Raw genomic sequence first — 23,650 nt, forward strand, 5'->3', positions numbered from 1 at the left:
TGGCTGGAATCCATAGTTTTCCATAGTTTTCCCAATCAATTAGAAAAATATCCACATATTTATCTTTTGAACATTTGTTAAGTATTAGTTGATAACTTCTGAGTGTAAATATGAAAGGTGTATGTGTGCTTGTTTTTAATAAACAGATGCCAAACTTTTTATAAAAGTAGAACTACAGATCCGAGTGCGGCAGTTGGCACGGGGTGACGGAGCGGCCCCCGGGATCATGGTGTTCTACTTCACCAGCAGCAGCGGTCTCCCAACTACTTCCAAGGAATTACGGACTGCAGTCATTGTGTCACCCTGAGGGAATGGAGACTCTCCCTCCCCAAGGAAGGCAAAGAGAATTGATAAAGTTTCTCATTCCTGAATCTAATTCAACCACTTACACTATTGACATGGGAAAGGATAAATATGAAAATAAAGGTCTGATAAAGTATGGCTGGCCAGACGATATTTGGTTTCATGTGAACAAAATCTTTTCAGCTCATGTATACCTTCGATTACATAAGGGAGAGAAGATAGAAGACATTCCACAAGAGGTGCTAATGGACTGTACCTACCTTGTGAAGGCCAACAGCATTCAAGGCTGCAAGATGAACAAAGTTAATGTGTTATACACACCATGGTCTAACCTGAAGACAAAAACGGACATGGATATGGGGCAGATAGGCTTTCACAGGCAGAAGGATGTAAAAATTGTGACAGTAGAGAAGAAAGTGAATGAGATCCTTAGCGGACTAGAAAAGACTAAATCAGAGAAGTTCCCGGACCTGACAGCAGAGAAGGAAGGCCGGGACCATGAATAGAGGAATGAGAAAAAAGCCCAAATTCAGGAAATGAAAAGGAGAGAGAAAGAAGAGATGAAGAAAAAGAAGGAAATGGACGAACTTAGGAGCTATTCATCCCTAATGAAAGTTGAGAATATGTGTTCAAATCAGGACAGCAATGACTCCAATGAATTCATGTGAAAAGAGGAAAGGACCTTTGAAAGATGTGAATGGAGGGACAGTGGCAGAGCTTTTGATTTAATCTATGTTATAACATTAAAAAAAGAAAACAACCAACCAAAAATCCACCTTCATTCTACATTGATGTTATCCATTTTGGAACTCAAAAGAAATGGCTCCGGTTTTGCTGACAGCAAAGGGACAGATATTATATATAATACAGTCAAACTTGAAGGCAGTATACAATTCTAGGGAAACAAAGAATTTTGGCAGAACACACTTCAGTACTTGGTGGAAGCTGGCTGCCCCTGTTTGAGAGACAGACTTTAGAGCACATTATTTCCCATTTTTTTAGGGAAAATTGGTTGGTGGGTGATATAGGCCATAGTTTTCCCACCTCTGATTTTCTGATTAGATAAAAGGACGGATGGGGTTTGAAGATGTTGGTGATACTTCAGTGTTCACATTCCCTCTTATCTGAGTCAGATGACTGGTTGACTGAACCTAGCTGTCTGCTTGTCCCCGCTTTCGTGTCTGTGCTTTCGGCCTCCATCTTAGCCCCATTGTGTTTAAGAAAAAGTTGATATAAATCAAGTTGGGGGGGAGGCAATTGCTTCCTGAGCATGAAGTAACCCATGCCATATGGCAACCTTCCCACCCCCAGTCAGTTTGGAGTCTGAGATAAATAGAGGAAGGGGTATTTTCAACATTGCGTGGAAGAGATGAGTTATGAGATACAGTATAAATCAAAATCTACCTTAAGTTGTGGTTTTAGAAAGAAAGTCAAGCATTCCTGGCCACCCAAGTAATTTGTTTTGTTACCTTGAAATAATAAGTATTTTGAGTTGTAACTCAGAGTTGAGACTTCTTCAATGTGGACTCCATAACATAATATGTCCATTGATCTTCATGAGCCCCACTTGCTAGCCAATGTGATGTGGACAGGAAGACACAGAAAGCAGCCCTTGTAAGAAGAAGAAAAACAGCGAAAGAAGAGAATAGGGCCTGCAGGACAGCAAGCATGTAGAATTACATTAATATACCCCAAATGCTGCCTATAGTGCTTTACTCTAAGTCGCTACACTCTCCTGCATTGGAGCTTCCTGGCCTTCATGGCTCTCTGGAAGAGGGTAAAGACCGAAGACAAGCATTGCCCACTACTTCAATTTGGTATACGGGGTTGAATTGGAAAGTTTTTTGAGGCATAATCACTGTCCAAACTTGGAAGGAGTGTGGAAGGAAGCACCAGAAATCAGTGATTTTGTGTGTTTGTGTGTGTCAGGAGTCTGCTATTAATAAAAAATTAAAGGACCAGAAAAATAGAACTACATACACTCAATTTCAAATTTGAATACAATGACTGAGTACAATGGATTCTCTTTTGTTGAGTGTGAAACTGGTGAATATGATCAGAAAAAAAAAAAGATTAGTAGGTGTTTTATTATTTGCAGCAAGTATGAGGAACACCAGAGTTATTTGCAAAGTAGTGCTCTGCTTGAAAAAGGAAAGCAAGGGATTTCATGGGGGAACTTACACATCCTCATATGGTAAAGCACATGTAGGACGGGTATGTTCCTGAGCATGCCCAGGATAAGGTCCACATTTTGGAGCATGGTCTCTTTACGGTACACATTCCTGAGCACGCTCAGTTTAAGGTAGACATTCCTGAGCATACTCAGTTTTGGCTACATGTTCCTGAACACATTCACTTTAAGTTACACATTTCTGAGCATGCTCAGTTTAAGGTAAATGTTTCTGTGAAGGCTCAGGGGAGGATCATAAAATACATTTCAACATAAATATTGTGGGCATTAACTCTTTTGGGCAGAGAATTTAATATGATAATGAATGAAGTTTACTTTAGGTCACCTAAAAAAATGAGTCTCAGTGACTGGTGACTGGGCTGGGTTCTCCTTAGCTTTTCCAGGGAGTATTAGCTAAAAAGAAAAGGCAATTCTGAGGGTGTGTTAAATTTTTAAGCAGCAAAATGTTGACCCCTTACAGTCCCTGCCTGTGAAGCTAAGGAAAGAGGCTATCTATGCTGGCTGCTTTAGCATGCATTCAACTTGAGGCCCTTTTTCTTTCTCTAGGGCTTTCAAGTAAAAAAAAGAGTTAAATTCTAAACCTTAAGGTGTAATGGCAGATCCTACAGGATAATTTAAATACATCATTAACTAGCTAATATGACAAGAAATTCTAATCAACCTTTATCAGTTGCATCTCTCTTCAATGACCCTTCAACTCTCTTTCTTTTAAACTACTTTGAGCTGTGGAACTACTTTGCAAATCCTCCTGTGCAATGTAAATGGCTGCATTTTCAGTCACCCCCTGACAATGTTCATTCACTATTTAACAGGTAATTATCTGCCAGTCCAGAGCTACAAATAACTCTCTAGGAGAATGGAGTGTCCTTTGAATTCAGTGAAGAGGTGCAAATCCATATGTCAATAATACCCACAATCTTAGTCCTAAGGTCTCCTTTCTCCTTCAAGAATCTTTAATAACTTCCCTAATCTTCCAAGTGTGACAAATATATTAATAACACAACACTTGCCAGAAATTCATAAATACATTTCTAATTCATAAACATTTTGTTTGAAACACATATTAAGGATTTCAAATATCAAAGTCAAAACTCAATAAAATTGTATAACCACATTTGCCTATAACCACAGAATAAATTTCTTATAGTCTGATGTGTAGCCTATAAAATTAACTTTCTTGAAATTTATGGCAATGGTGTAAATATTTATTATCCACCTCTACTGTTATATGTATGATTTAGAATCAAGCAGTCTACAAATATAAATAAGTCGGAGACTTTAACTAGTTACAAAAATAGAGAAGATTAAAAGGCTCATATTCATGATGGAGATACTATAATTGTTCTGATGAAAGTCTAAGAGGCATTTGGGAAATGCATGCTGGAGAATAAAAACGAGGCACTGGAAAGAGTGTGAACAGCTTCTTCATGAGCTATTTAACTGTGGTTAGCTGTCACTAAATCTACACATTTGGCTTAGCTTGGATTTATTTTTTTCTGATACTGAAATAAATATGAAAAAAGAAATTATATCAAGCAATCACTAAATCTTTATATATAATTATATCAATGTATACTCTATTGAATCTTTAAAGCAGTTCTATACCATAGTAATATTTCTTTCAACTTGTCCATTTTCTTTATTTCCCATGGTTATATTTTTTTTCTCTCTGACTTAAGAAGCACCATTGATTGTAACTTTGTAGTGTGTACCATGGCACTCTTTTACACCAGTAAATTTATGATAGAATATAGGCTATGGTCCTAGGGACACATAAGGTGGAGACAGAGGAAGGAAGGACTTATAATGGACAGCTAAAAATCCATGCCAGGGCTGAGTGAAGGTGGCTCAGACATGTAATCTTTTTTTTTTCCCAAATTTTTATTATCAAACTGATGTACAGAGAGGTTACAGTTTCATACATTAGGCATTGGATACATTACTTGTACTGTTTGTTACCTCATCCCTCATACCCTCTTCCCTCCTCCCCCTTTCCCTTTCCCCCCATGCGGTGTTCACTTCACTTACACCAAACAGTTTTGCAAGTATCAGGCATGTAATCTTAGCTACTCAGAAGGCTGAGATCTGAGGATTGAGGTTTGATGTCAACCCAGGGAGAGAAGTCCATGAAATTCTTATCTCCAGTTAATCATCAGAAAACCAGAAGTGGTGCTGGAGCTAAAAAGTAGAGTGCCAGCCTTGGTTAAAAAAAAAAAAAAGAAAGAAAAAGAAAAGAAAAGAAAAAAAAAGCTCAGGAATAGCACCGAGGCTCTGAGTTCAAGCCCCAGAACAGACAAAAAAAAATGGAAAGAAAGAAAGAAAGAAAAGAAAATCCATGCCACTGAGAATATAAGAGATTCTCTACTCATTTCTTCTCAGTTTACAACTACACTCCCTGTATTATATCCAATGATTCACAAATTCTTATTTTTCTCTATGCCATGAACCAATCAATTTGTCAGTCAGTATCAAGAATACCCACCCTCCAAGCCCCATGGCCACCATGACACCTCTCACTGCACTTACGGAGCCAGCATCTTCATTAAAAGAAAAACTGTGATGAAAGTTTTCTTTGAAATTTCTGTTCCAAATGTGAGTGATATTGCTAGGTGAGAGGAAATTTTTACCGTAGAGTTCAGGGAATAGAATGATACTCTTTATGTAAGGATGAAAATACATTGAACATGAATGACATCCTTTATAACAATCTTCAAATTTCCCTTACAATCACAGAGATCTTTCACTTTTAAAATGTCTCATTAACTCTTGAATTCAGTTGGTGGAGTTTTGTGGGTTAACCTGATACCTCATCTTTCATTAGTTTGCTTTGGCTAGCTAAACTTTGGTAAAGTTATATTTAATTTTTTAAATTTATCTTATATTCATGCACCTTTAAAAATAGTCTAGGTCTATTTATCATCCATTGGACTGATAAAAGTTTTAAGTAATGTTATCATCCTGTCTGATAAAGTATTTATGGAAGTAGACCTTACAATATTAAGCAGCATTACAAGTTAATGAAGTTTGAGCTGTAGACTTTTTAAAAACATCATTCTGGCTTTAGTTACAAAAATTAAAAATAATTAATTAAGAAATTCTGCTTTTATAATTGGTCTGGAAGACAAAGGAAGTTCAATTAAACAAGAAGAAAATAAATGTTATAAACTTGGGAAGAAATATAAGTGCCTGCATTCATGGATAGTATATTTGTTTACACAAAAATACTAAGGAATTTGCAAAACAATACTAAAAGTAGTAAGTATATCTAGCAAGATCACACAATATACACAATGTAAACTAGAAAACAAGTAGAAAACTGAATTTAAATTTTTTCATTTGCATCAAAGTGAATAAAGTTTTAAAAAGTAAATCTAATAAGTGATGTATGAGACTTCTACTTGGCCATACTCAAATTTAGCAATCTGCTCATGGAAATGCCTAAATTGATTCTGAAATATACTTTGAAAGGGAAAGGGGCAGAATATCCAAACAAACCACCTTTGAAAAAAAACAGCAAAGGTAGAAACTCTACACTCATTAGCTTCAACCATTTTCTTTTCTGCCAGTCCTGTGGCTTGGACTCAGGGCCTGAGCACTGTCCCTGGCTTCTTTTTGCTCAAGGCTAGCACTCTACCTCTTGAGCCAGAACACCACTTCCAGCTTTTTTTGTGTATGTGGTGCTGAGGAATTGAACCCAGGGCTTCATGCTTGCAAGGCAAGCACTCTATTGCTAAGCCACATTCCCAGCCTTCAACCATTTCTTTAAGCCTGAGCTTAAGACAGTGTGGTACTGAGCTATTGTTCTAACAAATGTTAAGACTCCATATGAAGTCCCTATTACTGCCTACATCTGTGTTATCAATTGATTTTTGGCAAACATACCAAGATCTGATCAAAGTCTTTTCAATAAATAGCTCTTGGATACCTTGAAATTTATATTAAACTAACAAAACTCAACTTTTATCACACATTATACACAAAAATAACTTGCAGTGGATACAAGAAGTAAATGAGTAGATAAAACATAATGGTTTCTACGGCAAAGCACATTAAACCATTTTCATGACTTTGTCATAGGTAAAGATGTTTAACCAGAACATAGGGAGAATGAAACTGAAAATGATAAATTTAGATATTAACAAAATTGAACATTATTTTGGAAGACTTTCTAAAAGAAATAATAGGTAAACCATAATTTGGGAGAAAATAATTTTAAGCATTATATATGGCAAAGGATACACATATATAAATATGCATTTATATATGTGCATATGAGTGTTTATATAATATACACATATGTGTATAGGTGCTATATTTATAATAAGTGCTTACACATTTATAGATATATGCAGATATGTATATATACCAGCATATGTACATGTGTATCCACACAGTAAGTCCTTCTTACTCACAGACTTATGACATGCAATCCTGACTACACCTCATGAAAAAAATGTAATTGATCAGATAAAAGAAATCCATGTACTTGGTATTACACAGATCATGTGATGTGAAGAAATTTTGTCAATTTAGTTGTCAGTGTCACTTGTGTTTAAATATAATGTGACCTGCTAAATATTTCCCTACCCTTAATTTTGAGAAAATATTCCTGTCACAAAACAAATGGTGCCCTTTGTACAAGTTGAAAGTGACTGTTCAGAACTGAAATGATAAAATGAACACTTTAGATTCATTGACAGGTGATATGTCTTTGGAGAAGTTGGGATGAGGTTATGAAAAAAATGGGTCAAGAATCTGCCATACTGTATTGAATGCTATGTATGATGATTGTTTTGGCTTTTCATTAGTGGTGAGCTCTTTAGTGAACTCTTTGCTCACAGATACCAAGGTGTGTGTGTATGTGTGTGTGTGTGTGTGTAGTAATATATGCTATATACTTAATATATGGTTTATAAGTATGTATATATTACTTTAAAAAATATGCCTTGAACCATGCCTCCTGTGCATTTGGAATTGCTACTGTTCACCACCATGCCTGTATACATACACACTCATACATATGTATGGTAAAAACATTGTGTGTTAATATATATAGTTTATATGGAATATTTTATATACAATGCCATGTGTATACATATATGATTATATCAATAAGGGCATGATAGAACTTTCTATAGTGATACAAATATTTTGGTTATGATTTGGGTGGAATTATATGGGTATAACTATTCTCAAAGCATGAAAACTGATACCTAAGGACTGTAAGACATTAATTGTATGTGAATTATACTGTAGAAAGCATAAAAGGTCACTTATGCTCTGTCAATATAAAATTCAAAGTACAAGGTTTTTTTTGCTGCCTTTCTAGTGGGTAATACAGAACTCAGAAATGTATAATACAGAAATTAGAGTCTAATGCCACCTTAGAATTGTCTACAAGGCTAAAAATTTGATTGATCATTTTATTTGATTGCTCTTTAATCTCTGTGTTATAGTCAGTTGAGGTCTTATGTCATTTTAGGATTGCCTACAAGACTCAAAATTCTTTGATGAATCGTTTTACTTCATCTTTACTCTTTGTGTAATAGTTGACCTTGGAGGGCTGCAAAACTTAGAGGTTGGATTTAATTTAGATACGTTTAGAAGCTCTTTGCTAGGAATTATGTGTTCATAATTATGTTTCTATTTTGTTTTTCTGCTACAGGGACTTGAATTTAAGACTTGCTGTTTTTTGGGATTACACTCTACCACTGGAGCCATGCCTCCAACTCTGCTTTTTTGTGCTAATATTGGAAATAGAGTCTTATGGACATTTTTTTCCTAGCAACTGGCTTTAAACCATGATTGTCTGCATCTCAGCCTCCCAAATACCTAAAATTACAGGTGTGAGCCACCAATATTTAGTTATAATTCTGTTGTAGAATAAACTTCAGTGAGTAATTGAACTTGGAGATGATGTTGGTATTATAATGCTACAACCATGGAACTCTAAGAAGTTCTTTACAAGGAATTAAGAGAGGTTAATTAGGAGGAATCAAAGCACACCTATCTATTTCTTGTTAGGGTAGGATTGGCAGGGGTCAGGATAGACTTCCAAAGAATCTTATTTCGGTAAAAGACTCTTTGGGAAAGTAAATCAGAGGCCTTCATTTAATTCATTTGTGTGTTCCCTGATTTTCCTTGCACAACAATTACTTTACTGTGGAGAAAAAGTTGACGGTCATAAACTACAAAGCTGGATTTACTTTCTTATCCTAAAAGAGATGGTGCATTCTGTAAATCACAATTCAATATATAGAATTCCAAAGTGGGGTTGTTTGTCATTTCATTTTTGGAATCCCATAGCTTATCGTCTGGAGGCACATTCAGAGCAATAAAAGTGGCTTCTCCTGATTTAGAAATGTAGAGCCCTTAAAATTTATTTCCTATAACTAGTGTTTCATCATGCTGGCATTCCACACAGATGGAGAATCCTGCCGAGCAGTAACTTCACACAGCCTGGAGCTGGATTAGAATACACATTTAGATTCATCACAGCAAAGCAATCACATGTTGCTTTCCCAAATGAAATATCAAGGAAGATCAGTTCAAAAGTGAACTGGGGAAATCTTTTGAATTGAGATTAATGTGCACATCCCAAATTATCCCTATTACAAATACCCTTGGGTAACCATTTAGGTTCAGTTGCTAAAATGGTTGGTTTAAGATATTGCTTTGGCTGGGAATATGGCCTAGTGGCAAGAGCGCTTGCCTCCTACACATGAAGCTCTTGGTTCAATTCCCCAGCACCACATATATGGAAAACGGCCAGAAGGGGCGCTGTGGCTCAGGTGGCAGAGTGCTAGCCTTGAGCGGCAAGAAGCCAAGGACTGTGCTCAGGCCCTGAGTCCAAGGCCCAGGACTGGCCAAAAAATATATATATATATATATATTGCTTTAATGCTGAATGGTCACTTTATGAGGGATTACAAATACACATAATCAATAAAAAATTTTAGGAGTAGTTTATTTTGTTCTGATTCTTCCATTCAGGTGCCCATGGCAGAAAAGATGTATTCTGCAGTGTATATCAAAAAACATCTATCAGTACCTTTGACTCTTTCTTGGCAGTTGCAGGTGTTGCAGCTTCCCTTTGATAGGCTCAACAATTATTACACGATCAAAATAGGAATGAATTCTCCTTTCACACTTAGTTTGCCCATTAAAAAACTAAGTGAGTACCTAATGCAGGAAAATACATGTAACAGGGTCTCACAATTATTGAATGAATTGGTAAATGAAGCAGATAATCATACTACAGAATTTAGTATTTAACTGAATGTAATTCTCAAATAGTTGTTATGCATTAATTTCATGACCCAAAGGAGTGTTGGGGATTCAGCTTTGGCCTTGAGGGGGGGAAGGGCAAGGAAAGCTATTTCGAGACACTGCCCTTCCCCTAGCCCTGGGGCAGTGTGGAAGCAAGCCACACCTCTCTGGGTCCGGAACCAGAAGGGGTGGCTTGGCAACCAGCCCCCCAACTTCTTGCCAGCTAGCACGTGTGTTCCCCTCTTCGCGGGCTTTGCCCAGGGGTTGTGCTATGGGAGTGATGTTAGCCCATGAGGGGGTCTTAAGATAAGCTCGCCTGCCTATTGCCAGCTCCTGGTCTATCACCCCTTTTCTAGTCAGCATTACTATATTAACTGTTAGCCACTCCCCTATTAAATCAGATTTGCTCTTGACGCTGTCTCCGAGACTCCGTGTATGACCTGGCTTCCTTCATGGGTAAGGAGGGAGGCAAGGGGATCTCTTTTGGCCACGTGCACCTGAGGCCTTCCCTAGCCCCCCACTCCACCCTGGCCTTGCCTGCTGGTCGGGCAACCAGGGGAAAGGGTGAGAAAGGGAGCACAGATAAGAGAGTAAGCCTAGCATCCCCGTACCAGGGGAGGTGAACCTAGCCCGCCAAAGGAGGATTTTAATCTCCTATGGCACATTTACCTCTTCCTGAACACATCTGTATTATTTCCTATAAATGGTGCAATTATTTGACCCTACTAGATGTTTAGGGAATGATGGATGATTAAGTACACATTGTCATCAGCATCAAGCATCTTTGAGCACAGTTTTATGGCTTTTTTGTCCCCTTAGTTGAGATGCAGTACTTGATATTGAGTTTATCCTGAACTTACACTGTGTCATTATAGGTTTTAAACATCTCATTATCTATGGTAATGAACTTCCTCTATCCTATTCCTTTGGAACTTACAGCCTTGCAATTTGGGTACTTTTGTTTTCTTGAAGAGCTGGGTAGGAATTTAAGATGTCACCCATGCTAGGCAAGTGCCCGAACATGGAGCTATATGCCCCCAGCCCAATCTGCTTTTTTGTTCGTTTGCTTTCCTGGTAGTACTGGTTTTAACTCAGGCTCTTAAACTTGCCAGGCTGGAACTCTACCACTTGAGTCATGCTGCCAACCCTGTTTTTTGATATTTTGAGGCAGTGTCTCATTTCCATCTGGGTATGTGAGCTGTGTACTTTAGGCTTCCTGTTGCTGTTGGGATCACAGCAGACACCACTGAATTCAGCTTCTGCCATAGAGGTAAAGTGTCTTGAACTTTTTTCTTCCTGGGTTTGCTTGGAGTTATGACCCCCCCCTCTCAACCCCGCCAGCCCCATTATCAACCTTCCATCAAGCCTGGGAGAACAAGTGAGCTTCACTGCACTCAGCTGGGGTTGGGGGTGGGACAGGATCTCTCAAACTTTTCTCTATTAGGTACAAACCACTGATGCTCAGTTTCATCCCTATAATTTATTTTTAAATTTTAATGTATTTTATTGTTATTGTAAAGGTGATGTACATAAGGTTTACAGTTAAAGATAAAGATATAGATAAAGTTACAGATAAAGAGTAGAGCGATGTTGAAAACTATTTTTAAGAAAATATGTAATTCTAGAGGACTTCCGGGAAGATGGTGGAGGAGCAGCATAGCCCTAGCTGAGCTCCCTCTGACATCGCAGTTTTCCCATACCACAGAAACTTTTACCCCTAGAAAGATAGCAAAAGTAAGTTATGACAGTACAGGGATTCTGGCCAGGAAGGAAAAATTGACTTTGGTGGTCTGAAAATACAGATTTGAGCTCCAGGCGGCATCGTGCTGCCACGCCAGTGCCAGCGCTGGCACAGCGCCCTGCACTCTCCACAGCTAAAGCACTCAACGGAGACTGGGGAGAAATCCTCCAGACGGCAGAGTACAGACAGATTGCAGGCTGAGCATGGATGAGCCAAAATTGCAGAGAAAACATGAGTACCCTCACGAAAGTCACTCTCACTCGCACCCACAGAGCAGCATCTTCCCCCACCACCAGAGCAAAGCGCCATCTTTGACACTGGCATAGGGTCAGACCAGACTGGAGCTAAAGCCCGCCTGAGGAAAGCGAGGACAAAGCAGCCATCTTTGAGAAGGGCAAGAGGGACCGACCAGTGAGAGTCAGCTCCACCCAGGAGTACAACCCCTGCCCTGACAGGGGGGCAGGAGATTGTCCTGGGCCTTGGCTCAGCTAAAGGTGGCCTGCCCGGACCACCAGAATTCCTCAATTAAAAGCAAAAGCGGTGAGCAACTACCATACTGGCGGCACAGAACAGCCACACGGGAGAACAAACAGTTCCCAAGATGGAGAAAGGTCCTGTTTAGAAACCCAATTCCCAGCCCGAAACGGAGCTGAATTCCATACCCTGCTCTACCCAGGAGGCCGCCCTGCCCAGGAGGGAAGAACCTCCCCCAGGCGAGCAACTCTCAGCTGGGTAAGCCAGACCAGAGGTGCCCCATCCTGCTGAATCCACAGGCTATTCAAAGCCAGGCATTAAAGTCAGTGGCCCTACAGCAGACGGGTGGAGCCACAGTTCCCAAGAGTGTTCACGTCCCCATCTACAGAGGATGCCCAAGTCTTACCTATAAGCTGTGGGAACCACAGAGCCCCAGGATTTCACCAACAGGGGAAGAGGGTCAGAGCAGATCCATCCCCTGCGAACTGAAAGCAAGTCAAACCAGCCCAGCGGCAGAATAGACTACAGACCATAGCAAGGAAACCAGAGACTGTAGAAAGCCCACCCAAACAAGGAAGACTCCTTTTCTTAAGCTTTTTTTTTTAATATTTACATTTCTGAAATGTCATTGGTTTGTTTTTGTTTTCCATTTTTACCTGTTGTTTCTATCAATTTGTTTTTTGTTTGTTTTTAGTTGTTTGGTTTTATTCCTGATGTTTTTCCTTTCTATTCTTTTTTAAATAATTTTCTCTGTTATGTGCATCTGTCTTCCAGTATTTTTTCTTTATTTCTCTCTTTGCATTCTCGTTCTTTAAAAATTACTTTTCTATGAATAACACCTCCACTCTATACTGCTAACTCTCCATTGTCTATCATTTTAACCTTGTTGTTTCTACTGACTCTACTCTCCTCCACATTTCCACGTCACTGAAACTAAAGCAAAATCATCACCCCCCCCATTCATTTTACTCTACTCTCTTTACTACCTCTAACTTACCCTCCTGACTTACATCTAGGACCTCCAGATTCCATTGACTCCTGGTTACTGGATAGAGGGTATCCCTGCTTATTCCGAGTGAATCAAAGGGGTTCATAGAGAAAGCCAGTCCAAAAAGAACTTAATATAAGAACAAGAATTTCTCATAGGGTTGTAACAGTAAATAAGTAACTATTGAATACAGGGCTCAGGATTGGTTGCTATATTGAAACTGTATTCTTTAGGAACACCAAATATAATTTTATACACAAGTATAAAAGGTATCCATATATAATTGTGAACTTCTAAGATTTACACAACAGTGCTTGGTAAGGTCTGCTTTGGGTCTTAAACAGTGCTCACAGGTGCTTGTAGATTGGCATTACCAATCCAAATGGGCAGAAGAAACACAAGAAAGATGGCAAACAATGGAGTATTATCTCCCACTCAAAAGAAGCAGGAAGCAGAGCAGTCAATCAAAGACAGAAGAGAACACTCAAAATGCTCTACAAAGTTTACTGATAAACATAACAAATGAAAAGTTTGAATCTCTTCAGTCAATTATTCTAGAGCTTGTGGAGGCAAAGCAAAAATTAATGGAGAATTTCATGGCCTCCACAAATAGAAATATAAATGAACTTCAGGAGTCAAATGAAAAGATAACTACCCAGCTAAAATATTTGGGAGACAGCACTCAAAACCAAATTAATGAAGTTAATGAAGTAAAGAAGTCCATGCAGAACCTAAAAGATAATTAAGCAAGGACATGGAAATCATCAGGAAAGACCAGTCTAAAGGAAAAGAGATTCGAAATCAAGTAGCTAGCCTACACTCTCGACTAACTGAAGCCGAGGATCTTAGGAGCTGAAGATTCCCTAGAATCTATGGAGAAAGAACAAAAAACAATACAAAACCAATCCAATCGACAAAACAGATCGCTCCACCTGATTCAAGATATAATCAAAAAGCCCAATTTAAGGATAATAGGTGTTGAGAAAAACCTGGAGAAGGAAGTTAATGGAATAGGCAACCTATTTAACAGAATATTAGCAGAGAACTTCCCAAATATCCAGAAGGATAGGCCTATACAGATACAAGAAGCATTTAGAATGTCAAATGGGCCAGATCAGAATAGGACATCCCACCGACACATTGTGATCAAAACAGGATTAATAGAGTCCAAGGAAAGAATCCTTAAAGCTGTTAGGGAGAAGAAAACAATCACATATAAAGGAAAATCAATCAGAATTACCACAGATTTCTCAGCAGAAACCATGAAAGCAAGGAGAGCCTGGAATGAGGTATGCCAAACCCTAAATAAAAATAACTACCAACCAAGAATAGTGTACCCAGCTAAACTCTCATTCATAGCCGAAGGTCAAATAAAAGTCTCCACAGTAAGGAGAAACTGAAACAATATATCTCCATCAAACCAGCTTTACAAAAAATCCTCAAAGATGTATTATACAGGGAAAATAATCAAGATCCCAATGCAGACAGAGAAATGAACCCTAAATAGAAAACCAGAATATCAGATCAACAAATGGGAAGACTCACCCTTTAACAAGATAGGGATAATGAAAAGAACAAATGATCAGCTCTCAATCCTAACTCTCAACATTAATGGACTTAATTCGCCAATAAAACGACATAGGCTCATAAGTTGGATCAAAAATCAAGATCCAACTTTCTCCTGCCTCCAAGAGACTCATCTATCCAGCAAAAGTAAACATCTTCTAAAAGTGAAAGGCTGGAATCAAATCTATCAAGCAAATGGCCTCCATAAGCAGGCCGGAGTTGCAATCCTAGTATCAGACAAAATCGACTTCAAATTAAAAAAGGTAAGAAGAGACAAAGAAGGTTACTTCATACTAGTAAAGGGATCTCTCCTACAGGAAGATATAACCATCCTAAATATATACACACAAAATACAGGAGCACCCAACTTCATCAAACAAACACTACTGACTCTAAAAACACTCATAGACCCAAACACATTGATAGTTGGGGACTTTAACACTCTACTATCACCTCTGGATAGATCAACACACCAATAACTGAACAAAGAAACCACAGAACTAAACAATTGCATAAATCAACTAGACTTAATTGACATCTACAGAATATTCCACCCTGCAACAACAGAATACACATTCTTCTCAGCGGCACATGGAACATTCTCCAAAATAGATCACATCTTAGGTCAAAAAATCTGTACAAATTCAGAAATATCAAAACCATTCCCTGCATTCTCTCAGACAACAATGGAATAAAATTAGAGCTCAACTCAAACATCCACCACAGAAAATCCTACAGTTCATGGAGACTAAACAACACACTGCTGAACCATCAGTGGGTCATTGTAGAAATTAGCACAGATATTCAAATGTTTATGGAATTAAAGCAAGATGAGCTCACAAAGTACCAGCTCCTTTGCGACACAGCAAAGGCAGTACTCAGAGGGAAATTTATATCACTGAGTGCCTTCACCAACAAACTGGAGAAACAGCAACTCAACAACTTAAGGAAGCACCTTAATCTCCTCGAAAGAGAACAACAAGCCAAACCCCAAGTCAATAGACAGAAGCAAATAATTAAAATCAAATCAGAATTAAATCAATTAGAGATGAAAGAAACCATCGAAAGAATCAACAAAGCAAAGAGTCGGTTCTTTGAAAAAATCAACCAGATAGACAGACCCTTAGCAAACCTGACCAAAAAACGAAGAGAGCACAATCAAAAAAACAAGATAAGAGATGAATCAGGTAACATCACCACAGAAACAACCAAAATTCAGACCATAATAAGGGACTATTTTGCAAACCTTTATGCCAACAAATTCGAGAACTTGGAAGAAGTGGATGATTTTCTAGAAAAAATTCATATCCACAAACTCAACCATGAAGATTTAAACCTTCTAAACAGACCGATATCCAGTATTGAAATCGAAAAGGCAAAAAGTGATCTCCCAGCTAATAAAAGCCCAGATCCAGACAGACTCACAGCAGAATTCTACAAGGCCTTCAAAACAGAATTCACACCAATATTTCTCAAACTCTTCAATGAAAATAAAAGAGACTATTCACTACCAGTCACTTTCTGTGAAGCCAGTATAAGCCTCATTCCAAAACCAGGCAGGGACTCATCACGGAACTTTGCATCCCTGGGATGTTCATCACGGAAAGAGGACTATTTCTCTGATGAACATAGACTCAAAATTCTCAACAAAATTCTGGCCAATAGACTTCAACAGGTCATCAAAAAAATCATACTCCACGATAAAACTGGATTCATCCCAGGGATGCAAAGTTGGTTCAATATACGTAAGTCAATTAATGCAATTCACCACATCAACTGGAGCAAGGTAAAGAACCACATGGTTAGATCACTCAATGCGGAGAAAGCGTTTGATAAAATCCAGCGCCCATTTATGCTAAAAGCCCTGGAAAAATTGGAATTCCAGGGAACATTCCTGAATTTAATCAAGGCAGACTCTACCCCCAAGCTACTAGAACTGATCCAAAACTTTGGCAAAGTTGTAGGATATAAAATAAACCCTCAAAAATCAACGACCTTTCTCTATGCTAATGACGCAAAGACTGAGGCTGAAATCAGGAAAACAACTCCTTTTGCAATAGTGTCAAAAAACGTAAAGTACCTAGGAATAACCTTAACCAAAGAGGTGAAAGACCTATATGATGAGAACTTTAAAAACATGAAAAATGAAATTAAGGCAGAACTAAGGAAATGGAAAAACCTCCCATGCTACTGGATTGGGAGGATTAATATAATCAAAATGGCAATATTGCCAAAGGCTATCTACAAATTCAATGCAATACCCATTAATATCCCAACACCACTTTTTTAATGAAATAGAGGAAGCAATCCAGAACTTCATATGGAACAATAAAAGACCTAGAATAGCAAAAACAATCCTAAGCAGAAACAACGGTGCTGGAAGATTTACAATACCCACCCAACTTCAAGCTGTATTATAAAGCTATAGTAATAAAAACAGGTTGGTATTGGCACTGGAACAGGCCTGAAGACCAATGGAACAGAATTGAAGACCCAGAAATGAACCCACAGAACTACGCCTACTCAATCTTTGATAAAGGAGCTAAAACAATAGTTTGGAAGAAAGATAGCCTCTTTAACAAATGGTGCTGGCAAAGCTGGTTCAACACATGCAACAAACTAAAACTAGATCCTTATATATCACCCTGTACCAAAACCAATTCCAAATGGATCAAAGACCTCAAAATCAAAACAGACACCATGTAAACACTATTTGGAGGAGTAAGAGAAACACTTGGGCTCTTTGGCACAGGACGGAACTTTCTTAACAAAGACCCAGAAAGGCTACAAATCAAAGAAAGGTTAGACAAATGGGAGTGCATCAAACTGCAGAGCTTCTACAGGGCAAAAGAAAAAGCTCACAAGATAAACAGAAAGCCCACAGATTGGGAGAAGATCTTTACTGGCCATTCAACGGACAAAGGCCTCATATCTAAAATATATGCAGAACTAAAAAAATTACATTCCTCCAAAACAAAACCGCAAAGAACCAATAGCCCCCTCATCAAGTGGGCTAGAGACTTAAAAAGAGACTTCTCTGATGAGGAAATGAGAATGGCCAAGAGACATATGAAAAAGTGCTCTACATCACTTGCCATAAAACAAATGCAAATCAAAACAACGTTGAGATTCCATCTCACCCCAGTAAGAATGTGCTATATCAAGAAAACTAACAATAACAAATGTTGGAGGGGATGTGGCCAAAAGGGAACCCTACTACATTGTTGGTGGGAATGTAAACTGGTTCAGCCACTCTGCTAAGCAGTATGGAGATTCATCAGAAGGCTAAACATAGAACTCCCCTATGACCCAGCAGCCCCACTTTTGAGTATCTATCCAAAAGACCAAAAATATAATCACACTAAAGCCACCAGCACAACAATGTTCATCGCAGCACAATTTGTCATAGCTAGAATATAGAACCAACCCAGATGCCCCTCAGTAGAAGAATGGATCAGGGATCAGGAAAATGTGGTACATATACACAATGGAATTTTATGCCTCTATCAGAAAGAATGACATTGCCCCATTTGTAAGGAAATGGAAGGACTTGGAAAAACTTATACTAAGTGAAGTGAGCCAGACCCAAAGAAACATGGACTCTATGGTCTCCCTTATAGGGAATAATTAGCACTCGTTTAGGCAGTCACAGCAGAGGATCATAGGAGCCCAATAGCTATACTCTTACGAACACATAAGATAATGCTAAGTGAAATGAACTCCATGTTATGGCAATGATTGTTATATCACAGGTGTAACTACTTTCAATGTGTCATTTGTAACTGTAGCCTCTATTATTGATGATATTTTTGTATCACCTTCCTGTGGTTGTACCTACACTTTCTCTGTATCTTTTCTGAGTATATTGGATACAGGGTATACTGGTATTAAAACTAGGAAATTGAAAGCAAATACCAAAATTGAGAGACACAGGGTAAAAAAAGACAAACAACTACAAAAGCAATACTTGAAAAACTGTTTTGTGTAAATGAACTGAACAACTCATTCGGGGGGGGGGGAAGGGAAAGGGGAGGTGGGAGGGGGGAATGAGGGACGAGGTAACAAACAGTATAAGAAATGTATCAAATGCCTAATGTATGAAACTGTAACCTCTCTGTAATTCAGTTTGATAATAATATATATATATATATATATATACACATATATATAAAAGAAAATATGTAATTCTAAATGCATGGTCTTCGCATTATATGACATTTGTATTTGTATGCATTCATTCACTATTAAAATATAAGTTGGATAATTTGCCTATATTTTATTCTTAGTAGATTTATACATTCTCAATGTATCCTTTTCTGTTATTTTTAGCTATTTTGTTTTCCTTAAAAACAGTTGTACATATTTTATGAGTTCAGTGTGATATGTCAATGTATTAAAAGCGAAGTGTATAATTATTAGATCAAGCCATTTGGTCTCTCATGCTAATATTTATCATCTCTTTTGTTAGGTCCTCTCCCTGAGGACTCCATGTAAATGCCCCCACCTCATTAAGTCTCCACCCAGTTACCTGGGTAACCTGCAGACCTGGAGGCAGTTACCTCCCCTTTCCCTGAGGTCACATCCTAATCCACCTGGCCACACCCCTTGCCCCTGGGCTAGATATAAGGCAGGGCTGGGTGGGGGTTGCTCCCTCCTCTCTCCCTTCTCTCCGGCCATGGATCATCTTGGCCACAGGCCAGCAGTTCGGTAATAAACTTTCTTTCCTGCCTGAATACCGCGTGGCGTTCTCCTTTACCGGCTACCTACTTTAAAAAAACCTAACATCTTTGTGCTATAAATATTAAAAATCTTTCATGTTCTTTCTTTTTGTTAGTTCTGGGGCTTGGGCTCAGGACCTGAGCACTGTCCCTGGTTTCTTTTTGCTCACCGTTAGCACTCTACCACTTGAGCCACAGCACCACTTCTGGCTTTTTCTATATATGTGGTGTTGAGGAATCAAACCCTCGGCTTCATGTCTACAAGCTGAGCACTCTACTGTGGGTAGAGCTGGTCAGATCTGGTTGAGTCAGCTAGAGCAGCAGTAGAAGCACACTTCCTGCTTATGGAGACGTAGCCCACAGGCACGTCTGCCTTGCTTGCTGGCCACGAGCTGTCCCCGCTCCCCACACTCCCCTGAGGGACCAATAGGTACCTGCAACAAGTGCTTTACATCAACTCCCTGCTAGGCAATTGGCCGGGGAGGACTCAGGAGGTTGGGGTATTGGGGCTATATAATTCCTGCTCTGCGCAATAATAAATGAGACCTGCTTCAAGCTTGTCCTCCTGGCGTGTGTTCCGTGTGCGCATCGTTCATGCTTACCTATGGGAGATCTAGCCCCACAAGTGGCACCCAACATGGGGCTTGAGTGTTTTCGGCAGACAGATGGTATAGTGCAAGGTAAACGCCTCCATGGGCAATCTTCCCCCTGCAGCACGAGAGCCTCAATCTCGAGCGCTTGTTGCCCTGCTTCGGAGTACACAGATAAAAGTGTCAGAAAAAGAAGCTAGTTTGATATGGGAAATAGTAAGTGCATTGTGTCCATGGATTGACTCCAGGGCCATTTGGGATCCAGACAGCTGGACCCGTGTCCTTCAAGCGGCTTGTAAAAAAGAAGTCCGCAAAGGCGCTGAGCTGTCCTTGACTTTTTACCCTATTGTGGTAGCCATCCAAGCCTGCCTGTTGGGAAGAGAGGAGGGGAAAACTCTGCAGGCGTTTAATGCCTTGCTGAGGGAGGAAACAGAACATGCAGAAAATGGCACTTCCATCTTCTTGTGGCACAGCAGACTATTCCAGCAAGATGGCGGAAGATCAGCAACTTCTGCCATTATGTGACTCAGAATGCCAATTGGCAGTACTTGCTAAGCCGCCTTCTCCACACTATCAATCCCAGGAAGTCCACCTGACCATTTCTTTTGGCTGTTTAGGCCAGCCTGGGAAACCCCCTCAAGGGACTTTATATACTTGGGCGGACATATCCAACTTTGTCCAAGAAGGAGAATCTGTTGTTCCCCTGTAATACAACAATTGTTTATGGGCCCCTGACTACTGTGGCGATGGTGGCCAAACCTATAGACGAGCCCCAGTTCACATTCCCAGTGAATATCCACAGAACCACCACCCAACCCAATCTATGGTACCCCCATGACCCGAAGGTGCTTGACAAATATCGGACCGCTGTTAGGGAGGATGGACTGCACTCTCCATATGCTCAGCAGATGTTTGAAACCATTAGCATCGATCTTAATTTCCCCCATGATTGGAAGAGCTTAATGCGCGCAGCCCTATCTTCGGGAGGCTTCCTTTCATGGAAGGCTGCTTTTTATGATGAATGTGAACAACAACGTGCACGAAATATCGCTGCTGGGGGACACAATGCTAACATGGTGGACCCTGATGGCTTAAAAGATGAGGGAGCTTATGCATCTCCCATCACACAGGCAGCAGTGCCCCCACAGTACTTGGACCAATTAGCCTCTGTGCATTACGGGCTGTTTCCTCAGTCCCTTCTAAGGAAGGAGACAAACAACTAAAACCCTCATACAATGTCTCAATGAGCCTTTCACTGACTTTGTTGCCTGTGTTCAGAAGGCAGTGGCCCAGAAGTTATCCCATGCTGGAGCCCAAGACACACTAGCCAGGACCCTGATAGGGGAGGGGGCCACACAGAAATGTAGAAAAGCCATTGCCCCTGATAGAAATGGGGAAATCACTGATTGGATCTTGGCCACTAAAGATTTGGGGTCCTCAACTCATGCTATGACTGCCCTTGCACAGGCTTTCGCCTCTATTACCGCCAACACTGGCGTGCCCCCTAGTGGGGCCACAGGAACCCGACCTTGTTGGGGATGCGGCGGGACTGGTCATTTTAAGAAGGATTGTCCATCACTCTGGGGCTCACCTAAGAGGAAACAACCCCCTTCCGTGTGTCCTAAATGCAAGAAGGGTTTTTACTGGGCCTCCGAATGCTGCTTTAAAACTCAGCCTTTAAACTAGGTAAGGGGCAGTCCTCAGCCCCTACCCCAAGAGCACAACAACGGCAGCCATCCCCCCAGGTGTTATGGACTATTCTATCCAAAATGGAAAAGCTAGGATGGAACTTAAAGTAAATGGAACAAAATTTAAAGGTATCATTGATACTGGAGCTGACTGTACAGTCCTTAGAAAGGAGGAGGTTGAAGGGTCAGGATGGAACCTAGTTCCCAGCCCCTGTCTACAGGGTGTTGGTGGAAAAGCTTCCTCCTCCAGGTCCAGTGGCCTATAAAATGGGGAGACTGCGATGGGGCCAGCGGAGCTTTTAAGCCTCTTGTTGCCCCTGGCCTCCCATGCAATCTCTGGGGAAGGAATGTTCTTACTAATATGGGTACTGTGCTAAAAACAGATGATAGGGCCTTTTATGAAGACATCATGACAGATCGAGCTGTTAATCACCTGCAGTACCCCCAATTCTAATGGCCACTGTTGAGCAACCAGAGCCAATCCCACTTCAATGGGACATCACCCAACCCATTTGGGTCCAACAGTGGCCTATTTCCCCTGAAAAGCTCCCCAATCTCCAGGCTCTAGTGGAGGAGCAACTAAAAAAGGGACACATAGAACCTTGCACCAGCCCCCACAATTCCCCCATTTTTGTTATCCAAAAAAGAGCTCGAGGGAAATGGAGACTCCTCCATGACCTACCTTCCATTAATAGTCATATAAAAAAAGTGGGAACGCTTCAGCCCAGACTCCCACACCTTTCTGCAATACCCAAAGGTTGCTTCTTTTCCATCCCCTTACACCTTAATGATAAGGAATATTTCACCTTCTCAGTATGGGAACCTGTCAGCTACCCACTCATCGATATCAATGGAAAGTTCTCCCTCAAGGAATGAAAACCAGCCTTACACTATGTCAGATGTATTTTGCCCATGCTATCAGGCCTTTACTTTCTAAGTGCTTTTGCGTCCATTATATGGACGACATTTTATTGACACATAAAGATGTTACCACCATGCAAGCCTGTTTTACGCAACTCAAGGAAAACCTTGCAGTGCTGGGCCTCCATATTGCCCCCGAAAAAATTCAAATCAAAGCCCCTTATGAATATCTTGGATACCATTTAGATCAAACAATTACCCCAAATTGGCCTAGTATTGTTATTAAACCCCAATATACTTTAACTGAACTACAGCAATTATGTGGGCATGTCAATTGGGTACCCAACTTTATGCATCTCTCTATCCAGCAAATTCAACCCTTGTTTCAGTTACTTCAGGGACCCCTGACCCAACTTCTCTTTGTATACTTTCCCCTGATGCTCAGCAAGTTCTACAAGTTGCTGACCGATTATGTTCAACCCCCTTAGTGTTTTTAGATGTCACTCAAGAAATCGCCCTAATTATAATAAATAATAATGGCCTGATGGTGGCCTTAACACAAACCCATGCTATATTGCAATGGATATATCTTGCCACTTCTCAATTACCAAAAATTAGTATGCCCATTACCATGCTATGCAACTTAGCGATAAAAGGCGCGGAGCGCTGCCACCAAACCTATGGCTGATTCCCCGACCATCTTATCTGGCCCATAGGAAAAACCATCTTTGATTTCCTGACAACTGAAGAGGAATTAGCCTTACAGGTCATCCACTACTATTTTAGCATTGATAATCACATGCCCAAAACCATGTGTTAAGAGTTACCCAAGAGCTCCCACTTTTATGGCGGTGCCCTGCCTGTCTAAAAGGAAAACCCATCCCTCAGGCCATTGAGCCAATCGTTTGTTCATCACATTCCTGCCTGGACCTGTCCCCCTTTCTATTGGCCAACACTTGTTGCTGCAACCGCTCTGCGTGAGACCAAATGTCAGGGATGGTGGTGGTTAGAGCCCCGTTCTTTTTTTGTCTAGGAGACAACTCTTCTGACACCTGCACCCTCAGAAATCACTGGCAACCAAATGACACATATCCCTTTGCAGGCTTGGTGCGTGTTCCCCCGTTTATTGTTCGGGCTACTAACGACTCTCATTTTTCCCAGGTTCAACTGATTCTTCCACACCCTAGGAGAGCAATAGGATTGATCCTCACGATCGTGTCAGCGATCATCGCTTCAGTGGCCTCCGCTATGACCACCACTA

The 23,650-nt window shown here is 40.2% G+C and overlaps 1 pseudogene; it reads left to right on the forward strand.

Annotated features, from left to right (window-relative positions):
- The first annotated feature begins 226 nt into the window (after window positions 1-226).
- LOC125350040 lies at window positions 227-1,389 on the forward strand (annotated as a pseudogene).
- The last annotated feature ends 22,261 nt before the right edge of the window (window positions 1,390-23,650 follow it).

This window comes from Perognathus longimembris, chromosome 4 (genome assembly GCF_023159225.1).
Source record: "Perognathus longimembris pacificus isolate PPM17 chromosome 4, ASM2315922v1, whole genome shotgun sequence".
Lineage (NCBI taxonomy): Eukaryota > Metazoa > Chordata > Mammalia > Rodentia > Heteromyidae > Perognathus > Perognathus longimembris.